Source organism: Canis lupus, chromosome 4, assembly GCF_048164855.1.
Source record: "Canis lupus baileyi chromosome 4, mCanLup2.hap1, whole genome shotgun sequence".
Lineage (NCBI taxonomy): Eukaryota > Metazoa > Chordata > Mammalia > Carnivora > Canidae > Canis > Canis lupus.
The window spans coordinates 88,309,027-88,327,419 of NC_132841.1; the positions used below are offsets into that span (position 1 = coordinate 88,309,027).

Here is an 18,393-nt window from a genome sequence, read left to right on the forward strand (position 1 = left end):
TGGGCAATGTCATTAAGCAAAGAAGAAGGGGATCTATTGAAAAAAATCTATCATTTGGTGAAATACCAGTGAGTCCGTATTAGAGAAAACACACGAAGGGAGAAGCGTGAGGAGCGACAGAGACAGAGAGCGCCTCCCGGTGCTCAGTTCCCTGGGGACCTGACGCTTCCTGCATGTTGTTTCTGCGGCAACCCCTGATGTCTGTCAGGGACCCCACTTTACTTGAGCTCACCCGAGTGGCCTTTGCAAACCAGAGAACCTCACAGTATTCACTCCTCAGTGCCCCCCCGACCCCCGACACGGCAGCCTTTCCCCGGCTGTGATTCCTCCTTCCCCGCTGTCCTGCCCTCACCTGAGGCTTCAGGGCAAAAGCTCCTGCTGGTTGCCAGCACAGTGCCCAACGCATAGGAATGCTTAAGGATGAGGCGAAGGAGTATCACACAGATCAGGAGTTCTTCACCCACATAATCGCCCATTTCACTGGGAATATCGTGCTGCCCGTGGACTTCTCGCCATGTGCTTCCTTACACAATCCTACCACCTTTGACTCTTGTATCACATCATCTTGTTGACTATGTCCGTTCCAGTGCTGGAAATTTTTTCCCCCTAGATCAATCTTCTCAATTAAACTGAGAGTTTCTCTTAAACTGTTTAATCCCAGTGAATGCAAGCAGTAAATATTTGAAAAATATTTAAGAATTCATTAGTTAATACGGATAAAAAACCCAAAGCCTAACAATGAAGATGTGCTGTGGCCACAGGGAAGTAAACCCAATGACATGGTGATGACCAGCTGCTAAACGTGGAGACTCCATTAGAACCAGTGGTTTCCAACAAAGGTCTGAATATTTAGGTGGAACGTCATAGATACTCTGGAGTATTTGGAGTGTTATTCCAGCTTGGATTTCTCTGCTTCTCTATGATAACTTTTGACCCAGAGACACAAAGAAAAGTAGATCCATCGAGGGAATGCAACCCTCTGCTAAGAATCTGGAAATCAAGGTCTCAGTCTCAGTGGAGGACTAGATGAAACCAAAAAACCCCAATATGAATAGAGGTAGCTTTTGTCTATTTGTATTTCCAACCTGGCCCTGAGCGAAGTTCACAGACAGCATCTGCATTCGGTCACATTCTTCCCTAAATCTACATCTCCATATGGCGTGTAGATACTGATGGAAACATTTGGCTGATCCACACTAAATAAAGAAAAATATTTTCTACGAGATAATAATTTGGGCAAAATATTGCATGTACCAGACTTATGCAAGGAGTCATCAAAAATCTGTGCCTCGCTTGATACACAGCATTACCAGGGAAGACAGATATACCAGAGGGAATTTTGCAAACTAAACGCAGATCAGTAACAATGGCTATAGGAAAAAAAGTCCCATTGGAACATAAATGTAACTAAAAATACTCAAAGGAAACTATGAACGGACTACAAATTATTCAAGGATAAACCACATTTGCTTTTTTCAAGAATGTGTTATTTGAAACAGCAAACTGTATAATTAAAATTATAAATTCCACTCAACACGCAACTCAGTGATTCTGAGACACACTTGTTAATTCCTAGATCGCCATGACTCCTCTTGCGGAGGAAAGAGCTAAATACAAAACTACAGTTTGCAAGACACACGAAGGTCCAATTCTTCCTCCAGTATGATCAGCTCCTACAAGCAACCACTGGCAGACTGCACTTATTATGCTTAAGGACATGCAATTTGAATTATCTTAGTCTCCAAAATCAGAAAATTGGTTCCATGAAGAAGCCTGCAATTACTTTGAAACAGCCGGGGATTAACAATGTATGTATTATTGAGTGTGGCTGCAGCAGAGAGCTTTTGGCTCCAGGTTCTCTGTATTTTATCTGTATTCTATCTTGAAGGGAGGATTGTTAAACATGCCATTTTGATCAAATGCATGGCCTCCTGAAGTCCTTAGAGGCTTGGGTGAACTCATATTTATATTTTGGTTCCACTTCCAGGAGATCCTTTGCGACTATTAATGAAAAGAAAGCAGTCATAACGGGGGTGGATGACCCAATTTTCATTATCCCGTTGATAATTAAAATAGTGGAAAAATAAAAACATCGAAACGGTGTTTAATTTTATAAGAGATCATCCTTAGGAGGAGCTTTAATTTTCCTTAAAAGTACGGACAGACCAAGATTACATGCGTGATGTGTGAACACCGCTTCCCTGCTCCTGCCAGGTTGGACAAACACATGGTAGCAGGGTGCTGTGGAGATATTATACCGACTTACTGTGACTATCACCTAAGTTTTATGTAGTCCTAACTTCTCATTTACAGTGTGTTCCGGAAGTTAGCAGATGCTACCGGCGGGGCTCCTGCAGAGCAGTTACACAGGTTCTAAGACACGATCGCACACTTTGTTGGAGTCTGGAGCTCAGGTTACAGGGGCCCCTGGACCTAGCTTGTCTGCTCATGCTGGACCAAGTTATGACCCTAACTTGGGAATCCCCGACCTCTTCTAGCCACGTGCTCCCCAAGAGCACTCGTGCATATACGGTATTTGCACACATGTTGGTACTTGAGATTGACGGGCTGGTTTGGATTTAGGCACTGGCTAAACGTGTACTGACTGAACCGTGTTCTGGAAGCTGTTGTGCTTTCATACAATCCCCTCCCTCTTTTATGGGTTAACTCACGTCTTCCAAAAAAAGGCATGTTGACGTCCTAACCTGCAGCACCTCAGAATACGACCAATTACTGGGCAATCGGATTGTTGTAGATGTAACTAACACGTCTGTGAAGACGAAGCCATCCTGGAGTAGAATGAGCTCTTAATCCGATATGACTGGTGTCCTTCTAGGAAGAGGAAAGGGGCATACAGGGAGAACGCCGGGGGGACAGAGACAGAGTGGGGTGACCGACCCTACAAGCTGCAGATCGATGGCCACCACCAGAAGCTGGGAAAAGACAGAGAAGCAGTCCAGCTAGCCGGTCTCAGAGGGAGACTTGCCCTGCTGACACCGTAATTTTGGGCTTCCAGTCTCTGGAACTGTGAGAAAATAAATGTTTGTTGTTCAAAGCCACTTAGTTTAGGGCAGCCCCAGGACACTAACGTACCTTCCAATTTCACAACAGGAAAAGGATTCAGGGAAGAAATGACAGAGGCAGACCTTCAACAGGGTTGTCTACCTGTCACTGACCATCCTTACCAAACTGCATACAGACCTGGAGGATTGTTTTCTCTCACCTGGGATCCTACATTCACCTTCTCAGCAAGGGATGATCAAGGTGTACTCCGAGGACACCTACCTCAGACCCAGCTGAGAAGGGCTCAATAAAGAAAATGCACTTTCCTGAGTTCCATCTATGACCTAGTGTGTCAAAGTCTCCTGCAAGTAGGGCGCAAGAATCAGCCGTCGTCTTAAGAGAAGTCTAGGGTACTCCAGCAATTATAATTAGTTTGCAAACTCCGTCTGAAAAGAATAGGGTATCCTGATTAATTTAATTTAGACTTAATTGAGCGTCATTCAAGCAATGCTTTGATTTTAACCTCTGTTATGGAAAATAATCCTACACTTTCAGTCCAAATTCTTGCTGGAGTAACTGAACTCAATAACGCTATTCGTGAGTCACTATATAACAAACACGCTTAAGCTCCGTAGATCTTAGAGAAAGCAAGAAACAGAGAAAAGAGAAAATCTCCTTTTAATTGGAGACAACTTAAGATGTCAACTAAAATTTACTGTTACTGTTTTCAATGAAAATCAAGACTAAAATACAGCCTTCTGTATTTATAAGAAAATACAGCACACCATCCGAAGCTTGCTCACTTCACTATTGACTGGTAAAGATCAAAGAGATTAGCTTTGACAAGCACTGCTCTGGCTCGCTAGTTCTTAACCATTTTAGGCACCATGACTCCTTGGATAAACTAATGAAAGCTCTGTCAGTGCGCTCCCCAGGAGCACACGCGCATGGACAGTATTTGTGCCCATCCTGGTACTTGAGATTGACGGCCCGGCTTGGATTTAGGCACAAGCTAAACGTGTACTGACTGAACCGTGTTCTGGAAGCTGTTGTGCTTCCATACGATTCCCTGATAACCATGTAAAAAGTGACCATCAGTTATTTTTCAAAAGATTACAAATGGTCTGCCTCTTGGTGATTTTTCTAAAAACACTCTCTTTCTATTGCTTTTTGTTTCCCTTGTACTTAACTTCCATGTGTCTCCACTTCTGGAAGATACATTAAAAATCAGGAAGAAACAGCTTTCACATTGCAACTTCCCCTGTTACTATAAGGGCTGTGAATCATCACCAAATTTCCCTCTACAATAGAAGTGAGTAGGTGGGTCTCAAGATAAAATTGCTATTTTACCCTAATGACAAGTTTGACGTCTTTGTGAATTTTGGAAAACAGCATTTCTTCAGTTCTTTGCTCTGGGACGCTGGTTGGTTTTGGTAACATCCAAAACAGCATTGGCTATAAAGTCGAGAGCTGGTTTCTTTGCTTGTATTTAGACACACACTACAGGGAAAAGAAAAAAGACAGAACTTCACGATTTTGCTTTTCAGGGAACTTTTTAAAATGTACAAGAGAGAGAAGCAAATGAGTTCCTTTGATGGCTTAATTAAGCCTGTGTGCATAGATGGGCCTGCCAACTCTTAAGAAAAATGTCCCTGTCACCTCCAGCATTCTGTCTCCACTCCACCCGCTCCCAATTTGTGCCTCCTTACCTTGAACCTAGAATGTTAAAACAGACTGTCAGGAGATTTTTCTGCCCATTTAACTTCTTATTATCCTTAGATGTACTGCGTACTATGGTCATATCAGTCTCATGGCACTTTTTCAATCTTATCATCCTTTGGCTCAAAAACCTACATTTGTTCTCCAGTTGCCTTCAGAATTAAGTATGACCTCTTGGTCAGACATTTAAGACCCTTCAAAAGGTGTCACCAAAATGTATCATTCTCTTATTTTTCTCACACCGAGTCTCTATCTTCCGCTCACGCTCTCTTCTTGAATATGTATCATGCTCTCAGACTTACTAGCCTTTGCAACTTTATCACCCCTTAATCCTGGCATTCCTCTCTGTCAACCTGCACCTAGCCAGAGAGGATCGATTCCTCAAGCCCCGACAGAAATATTAAACACTCCCGGAGATCACTCTGGCCCCCGAGAGGACGTGATCTTGCACTCACACAGACCCTGATCCCACGGGGCCTGCAGCTCACAGAACCTCCCATCATCTGCCTGGTGCTGAGTTACCAGCGGCCTTCTCTCATCTGCCCTGAGTTTTTATAAAAGCCTATTCCTTCCTTCACTCACTCAACAGAAACATTTGTTGATCACTTGCTACGTGACGGTGATATAAATCACTAAGCTGTATACCTGCAGCTACTGTGACCTTGTGTGTCGACTATACTCAAACTTTTGCTTCAGCTTAAAAAAAAAATAAAAGCTTAAGCAAATCTTTACATGATGAGGTTGAACTTGTTATGATAAAGGCACCTCTGTGGGCACTTACGCCACACAAGACGTGAGAGAAGCCCTGCAAAGAAGGAGCTCCTAGGTCGAAATTGGCATCTGCCCCATGAAGATCCCTGAGAGAAGGGTGTGACTCCAGGAAGAAGGGATCATCTCATGGGCTCTCAATGCCCATTCTGCAATTAATCCAGATCTTATTCTGATGGAATTTGGTACTGAAGCCATTTGGGGGGAAAATCTGCTCTAGTTAAAAAGCTACATTAATTAGGCAGATAGAGCATGCAATAGAAGGCTCCCTTCAAAATACCAGAAGTGGTGGAAGCGTACAGTAAGCAATACCCCAATGAAGCTGGAGGGAGCTGCATGGTATGATTATACGTACGATGGAGTTTGTATACACGGGCCCACATAGGACAGTCTTAATGAGAACCGAGGTGGAGTTCCAGCTTATAGTCTACGGGGTAACTGAAAAACAAAACCAGATCACGTGATGGTTTTATTTATTTTAAATTTTAGGATGTGTCCGGAAACTCTTCAATATCAAAATAATCTCTTTCCTCTCATTCAAGTCCCATGTATAGTACTACGGAGAGAAAATGGATCTCTATAAAAACAACTACAAACCTTAATGCACAACAATGATCATTTAATATTTAAAAAATATTAAATCCGGCTTATGCTATTTCTGAGCAGTTAAAACGTACTAGCGGGATGACTGAAGACCCTGAATTTGCAGTTACCACAGCACGCCCCAGGCGTTCCTGTAAAGCCAGGTTTCAGTCCCAGACACCATTAGTTTTGGGCCAAACATACTCAGGAGGACAAGGATGAGCAAGACAGGTGCGTAGGACAAGGGGTGGCGAAAAGAAGCGCAGCGAACCTCGCGCGCGGCCTGAGGACTCAGGAGCCATCCCTCCCTCCCTCCCTCCCTCCCTCCCTCGGCAAAGAAACAGGTGTTCCGAGGGCTGCTGCGCTGCCATCGCTCAGGCTCCAGCCAACAATGGGAGCAGACCTGGTGCTCCTCAGGACAGGGAAAGCAAGCGACAGCCAGAAAGAGCAGAACAGAGCCCTTCCTAACACCTTCACTCTCCTGGAGCGGGGTTAGCAGCTCGATATCTGGATTCGGACAGGTCAGCGTGGAAGCCCAGGCCCAACTTTCATATATAGTGTGATAATCTCTCTGAATATGGTTTCTACATCTGTGAAACAGAGACAATAAAACCTCCTTCGGAGCGTTTCTTGGGAGACACGGAGATGATCCACAGCGGCACTTGCACGGTGACCGACGCACACTGAGAAATCCCTAGATCGCAGCCATCCGGACTGATCACTAAGGCAGCCAGGGCCGACCTGGCTGTGCAGCGCTTTACCAATATCCCCATCCCTGCTCCACCGGTGGACCTCTGCAGACTAAGGACCGCTTGTTCCCAGAAGGACCGTCCCTGGGGACTGATTCGGCCTCCGGCCCAGGACCTTCTCAGCAGAGCCGGGCAGCCTGGCCGCAGAGGAGGGAAGGGCTGCACGAGGCCTGAGGCCGAGGAGCTCGTCGCCTTAAACACCCCCACCCCAAGGCCTGGGATGCTCTCACCGACTCCTATTCTCCCCAGCCTGGGTGTCAGGGAGGCTCTGGACAGAGAGATGCTCTGTGGGAGGGCCGCTCTTCATGCTTCAGGACCATGCAAGCGGCCGATGGAAGGGCTGCAGGCGAAAGGCAGATTGAAGCCTTTGAAAGGGACATTCAAGGTCATCTTTCCTCTTTCTTTCTTTTGACTCTAAAAGTCATTAATTATATCACAAGCCTATAAAAGAATTCTCCTAATCCTGGTCTTTCTGGAGTTGGGTTAGACACGCAGGCAGCAATTTCTGTTTTTGTTTATTTTTGAGCAGGTCTGTTGCCTATGCTTAAATTCTCTTGTTAAATCTCCGTGTTTTATAGCTAATCACATTTTTATAGCAGGCATGAAGCTCTCTACAAGGCCCTTGCTGAGCTGTTCCTGTAAATCAAAACCTTACTCGGCTGTTCTTGGAGCTGGCAGTGGAACAGGGTTAGTTTTACCATTTATGGTTGTAAAGTCCATCCAGATTTTTTTTTTTTTTGGTTCCCTTTAGCTTTTTGATTTCTTTCCCCCCCCCCACTCAATCCCTTCCCCTCCTTCTGCCTTAAAAATGTATATTCCAGGCTTAGCTAAAACATGTATGAATAGATTATTTCATTCCTTACCATGGTACGTTAATAAAGGTGTCAAAATGACAAAAGACGCTTGGCTTACGCTCCTCTGTCCCAGATCTATTCCTCGAGGGCAGCCTGCAGCTATTTGGGAAAAGATGATCTCTTGGGCTCCTGGAAGCTGACCTATAAAGTCTATTTAAAGTATTGAAACACTTCCTAGTAAAATACATAAAGCAAACAGGGCACTCACCCCTCGCCATTGTCCTCACCTCCGTGCCTGCGTCAGGCTGGGGACAGAGGGGGGCCAGGCGCTTAACCCAGGATGGCCCCGCTGAGGGACTGGGCATCCGCGTCCCGTGTGTTAGCACTAGGGTTAAAAACTGCCCCACTGTGTTGCTAGTCACACAGGCTCAAACGTCAGAAAGCGTCAAGGTTTATGACAAATAAAAAGAAGGCTGAGGCATAAGCAAGGGGAGGGGTACATTTTATAAGCCTTTATTTATTTATTTATTTATTTATTTATTTATTTATTTATTATATTTTATAAGCATTTTATAAGCATTATTTATTTATAAATATAAGGGGGAGAGCATGAGCAGGGGCGGGGGGAGTAGAAAGAGAGGGAAGAGCCGGATCCTTGATGAGCAGGGAGCCCGACACCCGACGTGGGGCTCGATCCCAGGACCCTGAGATTATGAGCTGAGCTGAAGGCAGACGCGTAACCAGCTGAGCCCCCCCGGGCACCCTGGGGAGGGATATTTTTAAACAGCAAGTGAAAGGAAGCTGGGGAGTGAGGGGATGTGTATCCCGTCCAGGAACCCCCCCTCCGCCCCGCCCAGAGGACCAGGGGAGCCCACGTCTGTGGGAGGACGAGAGGGCAGCCGTGACCAGGTGGCTCTGGGCTGCCAGGAATTCCAGCCTCGGTGGCGCCCACGGCTGCAGATTCCACGTGAAACCCCAGGAGGCCCCGATCACCAGAGACCAGGGACACTTTCTGGTCCCGATGTTTTACGACATAAGCCCCGTGAGAAGCGAGCGTTGGCTCCGACGTGCGGCGTCCTGCTGCTCCCAGGGCCCCGGGGGGTTCCTCTGCTCCCGCCGGGCGCTCAACGAGGCCCTGGTGTCACAGGGACAAGGCCTCATCACTGCCCGGTCCTCGGACAGCTGGTCAGCTTTTTCTGGGTGTTTGGCTTCTGTTTTTGTGTTTGGATTCTGGGGCTCTGATTCGTTCGGGGGACCGAGGCACAGCCAAGGGTGACAAGCCAGGAGGGCTGGGGGTGGGGGTGAGCGACAGAAGGGAAGCAGGAGCTGGGCACCCACACGGTCCCCCGCCTTCTCCCACACTCCTGGCCGCTTGCTCCCCCGCAGACTGGGTGCCGGGGCTGGCAGCCCCAGCGGGGCCGGTGCCGGACGGCTCTGACCACGGAGGCCGCACGCACAGACGCTGGGCACCTCCTTCCTCGCAGACGGGGCCTTCAGGTCAGGCCTGGCTCGGGCCCCCAATTCTGTGGCCAGGGATAAAAGCAGGTCATCAGGAGAAGGTGGGTCAGAGACTCAGCCAGCTGCCCCACGGCCCTCGGCGTAGGAGACCACGTCGAACAACGGCAGGAGGCCCATCTCAGAGAGACACCTGAGACCTAAGGCCAAGACTGAATGGACGAAGGAGCGTAAAGGATGGGGGGTGGGCTGAGGCCCTTAGCAGACGTCGGTGTGTCAGTGGGAGAGCAGGGGACGGGGAGTCAGCTCGACGGGGAGGACCCACCCCTCGAGGGCTCACCAGCTCTGGACAGTAACAAGGCGGGACGTTTACAATGACTGGGCGCCCTACGGGGCTCCAGGTATTTTAAACATATTAACTCAGCTAATTCTCGTCTCTGTGGAGGAGGAACCCGACTGTCTTCACTCTACAGGTGTGGAAACCGAGGCACAGAGAGGCGAAGCATTTTGCAGGCTCTCTGTCACCTCTGGGAAGCAGTCGGGACTCCGATCTCGGTCCCTAAGCTGAGGATCCCTGCTCCTCCTTGCATTCGAGGCCTGGGGCTGTCCCCTGAGCCCGCCAGCACCACCTCTGGCCGGGGCTGCTGCAGACACTTCCAGAACACAAGGCCTGCCCAGTCGGCTCGCAGCTGTTTGCCAGACCCCAAGCCTCCCATCGTTTGATGCACGAGGCTTTTAGAAGAACCCGCTGGCCTGGCTTCCTCCGTAGAGATGTCACTGGCGTCTCAGGCTTCCTTGTCTCCACTGACTTCGTCCCATGTGACAACGGAATCCTTCAGGTGGCCCCAGGTCATTCCGAGAGAATTAAACCGAAGCACGCAGCTGTCCGAGGTCCCCCACTCGACGCAAGTCCTCAGAGAGCGCGCGGCCCTGCTGGCCTGCTCGGAGCCTGGCGAGGCCCGGGACGGCAGCGGCAGAGGGGACGCCCCCCAGCACCTGAGCAGCACCCGGGCCTCCCCATGCTCCGCGGCCGCAGCGCCACCCGGACAGACTCACTGACCGAGGAGACCAGCGCGTGGCCTCGACAACAGGAGGCACAGAACCCCGCGGGGGTGCTGACCCTGCGGAAGCAACTAGAACAAGCTTGTCTAGGGTCTCGCATGAGAACGGCCACAGGACGGAAACCAGCCAGTCCTCTGAGGGTCACAACACCTGAAACAACAGGTGGGTTTAGGAATTTCCTGTCCCAACAAACCATGTCATGGATGGTGCTCCTCAGGTCACCCCACCTGACGCTGGCTGCCCCTCAATGCGTCTGCCCGAACGACATCCTCAAGGAAGGGGGGCGGGAAAACCTGCCCCAGGAGGGCCGTGGGCGTCCCAGTGCTCCATGCAGACAATCCCGGAGGCCCGTGGCCCCCCATACATCATCCTGGGGCCCCCGAGCAGGAAAAGGGCGACACGAGTACCTAGGAAGATTTGGTAAGGGCATGTCACCCATGGGAAATGTCTCACTTCTGAAAACTGAAATCAAGCATCCCACATAAAGATGAGGAGGCATCCTTTCCCTTAACTTCTAGAAGCAGGCCAATAAGCGCGACACTCTGCGGACACCCCATGCACAGAAATCCCGTTCTCCTCCAAACTACTCCTCCTCCAGCTAGGGCGGTAGTCGGAGCTCCCGCAGCCTCTGTGTCGAAGGGACCCGGTAGCACCTCCTGGACGTGGCCTTCGTTCCCACACCGTCACCCAGTCAAATCCGAAGAACAAAGTATATTTATTCTGATGGCTGATCAGAGGGACAGCGTCTTAGCTGCGTGTTATTACTGAATTTATTTTCATTGAATTGAGTTTCGATTACACCCACAAAGCTGATTATTTAGAGTAATTATGTAATTCGAAAACTGGAAAGCAAAGCTACTTTTCTAAAGAAATGCCTCCTCAGTTAGCTCATCTGTTTAAAAAATATTAAAGAAATGATTTTCCTTCACGATGAGGATAGCGCAGAGGGCAGCAAACTATTGGTTTCACCGGTGGATCTCAGCCAGAGGCAATTCTGCACGTAATTTCGCCGTCCCTGGGGATATTTGGGAACGTCTAGAGGAACTGTAGGTTGTCACATGCGAGATGTGTAACTGGCACCCGGAGGGTAGGGACCGGGGATGCTCGGAAATGTCCTGCAATGCACAGAACAGCCCCACGGACAAGACTCCTGTAGACCAAGATGTTAGCAGTGCCAAGGATGAGAACCCTTGGTGTAGACACACCTGGGCCCATGCATCATTAGCTGAGTGGTTCGTGGGCAAGACACCTAAATTCTCCGAGACGCTTTCTCATCTTCAAAATCGTGAAGATGGTTGCGAGTGATGACAAATACTCTGCTTTCACAAACACCACCACGACTACTGCTTCCATAACTACTATCACTATCACTCCTCCTAACCCAACGCCTTGAGCACCTATTATGTGTTAGGTACTGTGCTCAGTGTTTCTATTTCAGTTAATCAGTACAACTACCGTATGTGTCACTGTTATTTCTCCGATGAGAAACTGAGGTAGGAAGGGGTTGAGTATGTTCCCCAAGGTAAGGGCTGGAAAATGACACGCACGTTACTAGAGGCCGTGCTATTGCTACTCATCTTAGATGCTATGGAAATGCTTAAAACACAATGGAGGACATCGCCCAGGACTCCTGCAGCAAGACTCTGCAGAAATCACTCATCAAGGCATGGCTTCCCCCCCCACCCCATTCTCTCTATCACAGTGGAAAACATTGTCTTATGAGTTTTTCTGAAAACAAAATAATTGAAAAATATCACCCTGGGGACAAGCAAGAGTGATAATAATATGTAGTAAGAGCGCAGAGCGAGAACTCCCCGGTATCAGCATGGCACACAAGTTGCCCAGCTAGTGGCAACGGTACCAGCCGCAGCCAGCGTTGGGGTTCTCCAGGAGGCCAGGGAGAGGGAAGTGATGGTGTGATGTCCTACACCTACATGGCCTTGGCACTCCGAGGACATGGAGGACAAGGCCCGACTTGCTGGCTCCGTCCCTGGCAGGAGAATATGGAGAGGGCCTTCCTTTTGTGGACCGATTACCCAAATGGATTCTAGAATGTTCCTTTCCCAACCTCTGTGTAGCCATCATTCTGAGCTTCATCAGCTCCATTACTACTTCACCCAACAAAAGTCCCTGGTGCTCCCTACATACAAAAATATACTCAGGTACGAGGTCAGCCCATGTCATCTGACATTGAACGTTATTAGAAATGGAAACCACAGCTGTTCTGGTCTTGTTGATGGCAGGAAACCATCAGCCTCAGGGACACCTCACTGCTCCCCACGTTCACTGCACACATTTCCTCAAGGAGGACATTTATGGATAGATGCGAGCTGGTCCGTAGGACAGCCCTTGGGTAATATCTAGGATTCTCACTCAAAGATAGTGAAAGGGACACGAGCACACGTGTTACGGGAGTGTTGGCTTCCACTGGGGCCGGCAACCACTGACCCAGTCGCATCGTGGCTCAGGTACCACGGTAAAGGCACTGCCGGGATCCCACACAGGCCCTAAGCAGTGAGATCCCCATTTACAAACAGAAGACTGAGGCTTGCTGAGGGAGGGTCAGAAATGCGTTGGTAGCCCAGAGCCCGTGTTGCAGCTTGTGGGGTCTAGAAGCACAGACATGCTCACAAGGCTGCAGTCTGCCTCCAGTCAGGGGATGGATGGGTGCTGACTTACACACACAGTTGCAGAAGAAACGATATAGTGCTCTAACTCCATGACTAAGGAGAAATAGAAGGATGAAACAGTGTGCACCTAAATATGAAATTGGTCAGGTTCTTCTACCAAAGAAGATACGGAGCCAGCCGCACGCCCTGCTTCTGGAGCAGCAGCTACAGCTACAGATGCAGGGGCAAGTGTGAGGACTCGGGGCCTGTCAGGCCTCAAGAAGCACGGCCGCCGGGATGCAGCGCCTGAGACGGTGAGCAGCTCTGACCCAGAGCCCTACCCTCCCTCAGTGTCCATGGTGGTCTCATCCTTGGAAAATTCAATACGTACTCTGCACAGACACATGTGCACACACACACACAAAACTTTATAATTATAAAGACACGGGAGTTAGATCCTAGACCCAAATATTATTAACAATTTTTTTTAACCTACACGAATGTCCAATAAACTCACAGGCATTCCTTCACTGTCTTGGCCACGCAGGACCCTCTACGCACTGCAGCTCACTAGCATCCCTGTTCTTCCCAACCTCAATTCCAGGAGCTCTCCTCCAATCATTACGATAACCAAATGCATGTTCACCACTTTGACCCAAACGCTGCCCTAAGAGTGGGGCCGTACCAGTTGAGAACCCTACACCGGCTCAAAGGTATCACTACCACCACAAGCCCAGAAGGTCCTACAGTTCCATGAAATGACTATGCGTCACGCTGCATTAAATGCATTTAGAATAACTACTAATTAGCAAAAGCGAACACCTGTAGGCATCTCTCATGGAGAGCGAAGGTAGGAGAAGAACAGGAGGCAGCTCTAAGTGGGGGAAAGAACCCTGGCTGCTCCCGTGCCAGGTTCTGGTCTCTGAAAGTCCTTTTCTGCTGCCACAATTTGGATCCACTAAGACTGATACCAGGAGAGCAGGAGTTAAGCTCAGAGGTCTGGAAAGGAAAAGGCAGCAGTTAAGATTTCAGAGCTTTTGAATTCTAATCGGCCATGTGGATTTATTTCTGATGATTTTCCAAATATAGGGTTTCCTGTAAAGGGGTTTCGTTATTATTATAGTCACCTATTCTAATCCAGGGTGGCCTTGGAGAGCGATTCCCTCGAATGCTTTCGCTTGTATGCTTTTAATGAGAGCAGGAGAGAATTTCATCATGGAAGCAGATACCGTGATATTCTAATTCATTCAACAAACATGTAAGCTCCACAACCTGCCAGACCTTGAGTTCAGACAAGAAGACAGGCTCACTTGGTACACTACACAGATACTAAATCCATGTGATGATTCTAGAATTTCTCTGGCCCAAACAGAGACTGTCTTCATTTAATTAGAACTGGAGTCTCACCATCATGATACCATGCTTGAAGCCCAGTGGGTGGGTGGTCACCATGCTTCTTGGCTCAATGGCTCAATCCATTAAAAGTTAAGTAGGTCACAATTTCCGAAAGTTTTTCCTTCCAAAAATTTACATTTTCAAGCATCACTGCACTTCCAAGCTATTAAAAAATCCAGTAACTAAAGACACAGGTCCAAAAAAAGTCAATTTCACCTTCTAAATTACATTGAAAATGATATAAATTGAGGGCTTTGTAATTCTGTATGTTTAAGTCTTGGATAAAATGCAGCAATTAAAGTAATATCCCTAGAGGTCAATATACTTTGTTCACTGCTACACAGGGGGAGGTTGGGAGAGAGAAAGCACACAAGCGAAGTCGCAACACGGCCCCTGACTCAGATAGTGGAGCTTCCAGCAAGATGGGGCGGTTCTGATAAAGGGACCGTGGAGGTGTTGTTTGGTTTGGTATCGGGCCTATCCACCGTGCGTGTAGAAGACAATTTAAATACTGTCAAACTTATCAGACAACAGTCCGTTATGTGAATGCGCTGGCTCCGTCCGCTCCGGGGCCTTCCAATCCGAGTGTGCCGTGGACAACGTAACAGAGGGATAAACTTGGTCCTTTATGCTCTTCAAGGACCTCAGTAGTAAAGTCTATCTCACCTGCAGCAGCAAGTGCAGAACAGGTCTGTGTGAAGGTGCCCAGGTTTTAAAGCTGGGTGTTATTCTATGTGTTGGCAAATTGGACACCAATAAAAAATAAATTCATAATAAATAAATAATAAATAAACAAACAAACAAACAAGCACTTGGAGTGACCCGGTCACCAAAGCCACTCAGAGAGCTAACTGGAGGCATCTGGAACTAGCGTCCAATACTATGTTTTGTTTACGCAGCGTCCATAACCACCCCCACCCCCCCGAGGGCGTTCCTCAAAAGCCCACACGCATCTGGTCACTGTTCTCTAGCAAAGAGACCGAGAGGCCGGTTGTTAAAGGCTGGTCTCATCCCTGGTATGGTTTTGTGCGCTTGCACGTCTGCTCCGCTTGCAGCCACCTGACCGGGTGACCTCGGATTTCAGATTAGGTCCCGGCAAGACGCCGTAGGCCTAGAGCAGAATATGCCGTGGTGCCGACAACACGGACTGAGTGTCTCCTCTGAGCCAGGGCTAGTGCTGAGCTCCACACGCACACATGCCCTCGGAATCCCGGGGGCGCCACGTGAAGGGGGCACGGTCGCTCCAGCTTACACGAGGACTTCGAGGCACAGGGCAGTGAAGTGAAGTGGCCGAGCCGGTAAGCCTAGGAAGGGGCCAGACATGAGCCCGGGGCTGACGGCCCCAGGAGCCCGCGCTCTGCTCTGTCGCCCTCAAACACATCCCGCCTACGCTCTGCCAGTGTCAAGATATGAATGGAAGATTCTCCGATCCCCCACATAACATTATGGTGGCCATTTCTGTCTTCGCTATCATGTATTTGTCAGCATCATATTGTAATGTAATTATCAATTTATTGATACATTTTTTTAAGATTTTAATTATTTACTCATGAGAGACACAGAGAGAGGCAGAGACACAGGCAGAGGGAGAAGCAGGCTCCCTGCAGGGAGCCCGATGCGGGACTCGATCCCGGGTCTCCAAGGTCAGGCCCTGAGCTGAAGGCAGGCGCTCAACCACTGAGCCACCCAGGCGCCCCTAATATGCTATAAATTTAACACATTTCCTATGCTGTCGACGTAATGTGCCTGAGAACAGAAGGACCTTCTTCTTCCCTCTTCAGTTCCAACGAGGCTCGCCAAGTCCCGAGCTCCCTGGCTCTCCCGCTGCCTCCTCCAGGCGCCGGGCTGGGGGCCAAGGCTCAGGTACTGCGGGAAGACGGCGGCCCTGCACCCACGGCTGCAGCCTGTGACCTCCACACACGGGTGCTGGTGACCTTCACAGACACCAACACGAAGCACAGAACGTTCGGGCTGGGGGGTCTGGGTTCATCCCGCAGCATCTCCATCTGCATAATGAGGACACGGAGCAGCAGAGAAAGGGACCCACTTGCCTGAAGCAGCTTGTGCACGTGCGGGGAAAACCACAGTCCGTTCCTGCCAATCAGGTTCTTCTTCCATCTCTGGCTGATTTCTTTTAACCCACATTATCAATATTCTCTTTACTTCATGAAACAAACTCGCATGCTGAGGAAAAGTAATGTTTGGCCAGTCCTCGTGGGCGGTGCGTCCCTGGATGCCCTCCAGCGGCCCCATACGCCTTCCAGCACCTTCCTGTGCTCGCTTTCTGGCCGCGCATGCCCAGTTAGTAGAGCCACCTGCGATTCCCCCGAGAAGGCCGTGCTTTCTCAGCCACTGACACAGTTTGCTCCACAGAAACAAACCGGTGCCGGTGGAGTGCTCGCTGTGTGGACACACCAGGAAGACACAGTTCTTGCTGTAGGCAGGGCTCATGTGTAACTAGGTCTTTTCCCACTGCTGTTGAAGCAAATAACCCATAACTGAGCGGCTTAAAAATGTATCTTCCGGTGCTAGAGGTTAGGAGTCTAAACCGGGTCCTTGCGGAGCCAACATCGAGGCGTTGACAGCATCGGGCTCTTGGTGGAGGCTCTAGAGCAGAGTCCTACCCTTGCCCCGTTCAGTGTCTCCAGGCCACTGCCACGCGCTGGCTCGTGGCTCCTTCCTCCATCTGCAACATCAGCAGCATCGCACCTTCCAGTAATTCTGACAATTGCTCCTTCCTTACATCTCCTTCTCAGATGTGACCCTCTGCCTCCCTCCTACGAAGACCCATACGATTCTATGGGTCCTGCTCAGATAATCCAGGATCATCTCTTCATCTCAAGATCCTTCGCCACATCAGGTAAGTCCCTTTGGTCATGTAAGATAACACATCCAGAGTTCTGGACAGTAGGACGTGGACATCTTCAGGGCCATCGTTCTGTCTCGCATGTTTGCCCATCATTGATTAGTTTTCTCCAAATCCCTCTCCGCCCGCTGGGATCCTTCTATCTACCTCCAGCACCCAGATCAGCCGCCATTACCTGACCCACACCCACCGGGGCAGACGGACCACTCACCTCTTCTCTACACCACTTTGCATCTATCTTCCTCCCAGCGTGTATCATAATAGCGTTTCCTCGTCTTCCTTACCAGACCGTAAATTCCCTGGGAGCGGGTACTTGGGCTTCTTCATTCATGCAGCCCCATAAGTTAGTACAAAGATTGATGACGACTATCTCAAAAACAGCCATGTGGGAAATGAATGGACGGAGAAGAGGGCTGGGGGAGGGGGTGGGCGGCATGGACTGTGGTCGCATGTTGTGATTTAACTTTATATCATATGCAGATGTTGAGAATCCTTAGTTGTGTACCTGACACAAACGTAGTGCTACGTCTCAATTTAAAAAAAAAAATGTGAGCTATGTTGAAAATTGTCTAAATTATCTCAATGTGGGAGAATTATTAAAACATTTTTATTAACTTTTCACCACCTCGGACTTTTAATAGGGCTTTGTGTTCTCAAAGTTTACTACGTACATAGGCCTTGGGAGGCACTATAGGGTTGTTGTTTTCCAAACAAGGAAATGGCAGTTTAAGGAAGTGAAGGGTTCCCAACACATAGGAGGAAGGTGGAGGAAGTGATGGACCTCAACTCCCCCATTTTTGCATTAAAGAAGCTGAATAGAAGTGAGGATTTGGGTAATTATGTGCCGAAGAGTTTTTTGGTGTGACTTGGATCATTATTGAAGACAAGGAAAATTTTTCTATGTCTAAAACTACGTAAGTCTCTTAAAAGCCGTGCCCCCCACTGCCTCTGGTTCTGTGGGGTATGTTCCATGTCATTGTCACGGCTGCCCTTCTATAAATATGCTTCGAGGGGACCTTTGCTGTGAAGTTTCTTTCCTTCTGAAACACATCAGATCTTCCACGCTCTCTGTGCTGTCCCAGAGCACACGGTTCATAGCTTCTGAAGAGGGGATTCCCTGGTGGAGCCTGGGGGTGGATGCGCGTTCACAGGAAGCCTTGGCTGGGAGTTCTTGCAGTGCCCCGGGGTGACCGAGGGCACGACTCTGGCAGGGCTCGGCGGTCCCCTGCAGCTGTTCCACTCCGGCAGGGCCAACCCACCACCGCCGACAACCCTGGTATAAAGGCACCCACCCCGGAGCGCCCTGGTCCGGCACTACACGTGGTCATGGACACGCTTTTAGCTGGTTAATTAAAAAATAACAATAAACCATTGCTTGCGAGTTGAGAGCT

At 49.0% G+C, this 18,393-nt stretch overlaps 1 protein-coding gene and 1 long non-coding RNA gene across 4 annotated transcripts in view; one reads left to right on the top strand and one right to left on the bottom strand.

Moving 5' to 3' along the window:
* The window catches only part of FBXL7 (F-box and leucine rich repeat protein 7), a 364,287-nt gene that overhangs the window by 191,888 nt on the left and 154,006 nt on the right, over positions 1-18,393 (bottom strand). The window lies entirely within an intron of this gene.
* The window catches only part of LOC140632749 (uncharacterized), a 55,418-nt gene continuing 49,241 nt past the window's right edge, over positions 12,217-18,393 (top strand). The window contains exons 1-3 of the long non-coding RNA XR_012030441.1: positions 12,217-12,294; positions 12,910-13,055; positions 16,893-16,996. This is a non-coding gene — a long non-coding RNA (uncharacterized lncRNA). The remainder of the gene's footprint in view (positions 12,295-12,909; positions 13,056-16,892; positions 16,997-18,393) is intronic.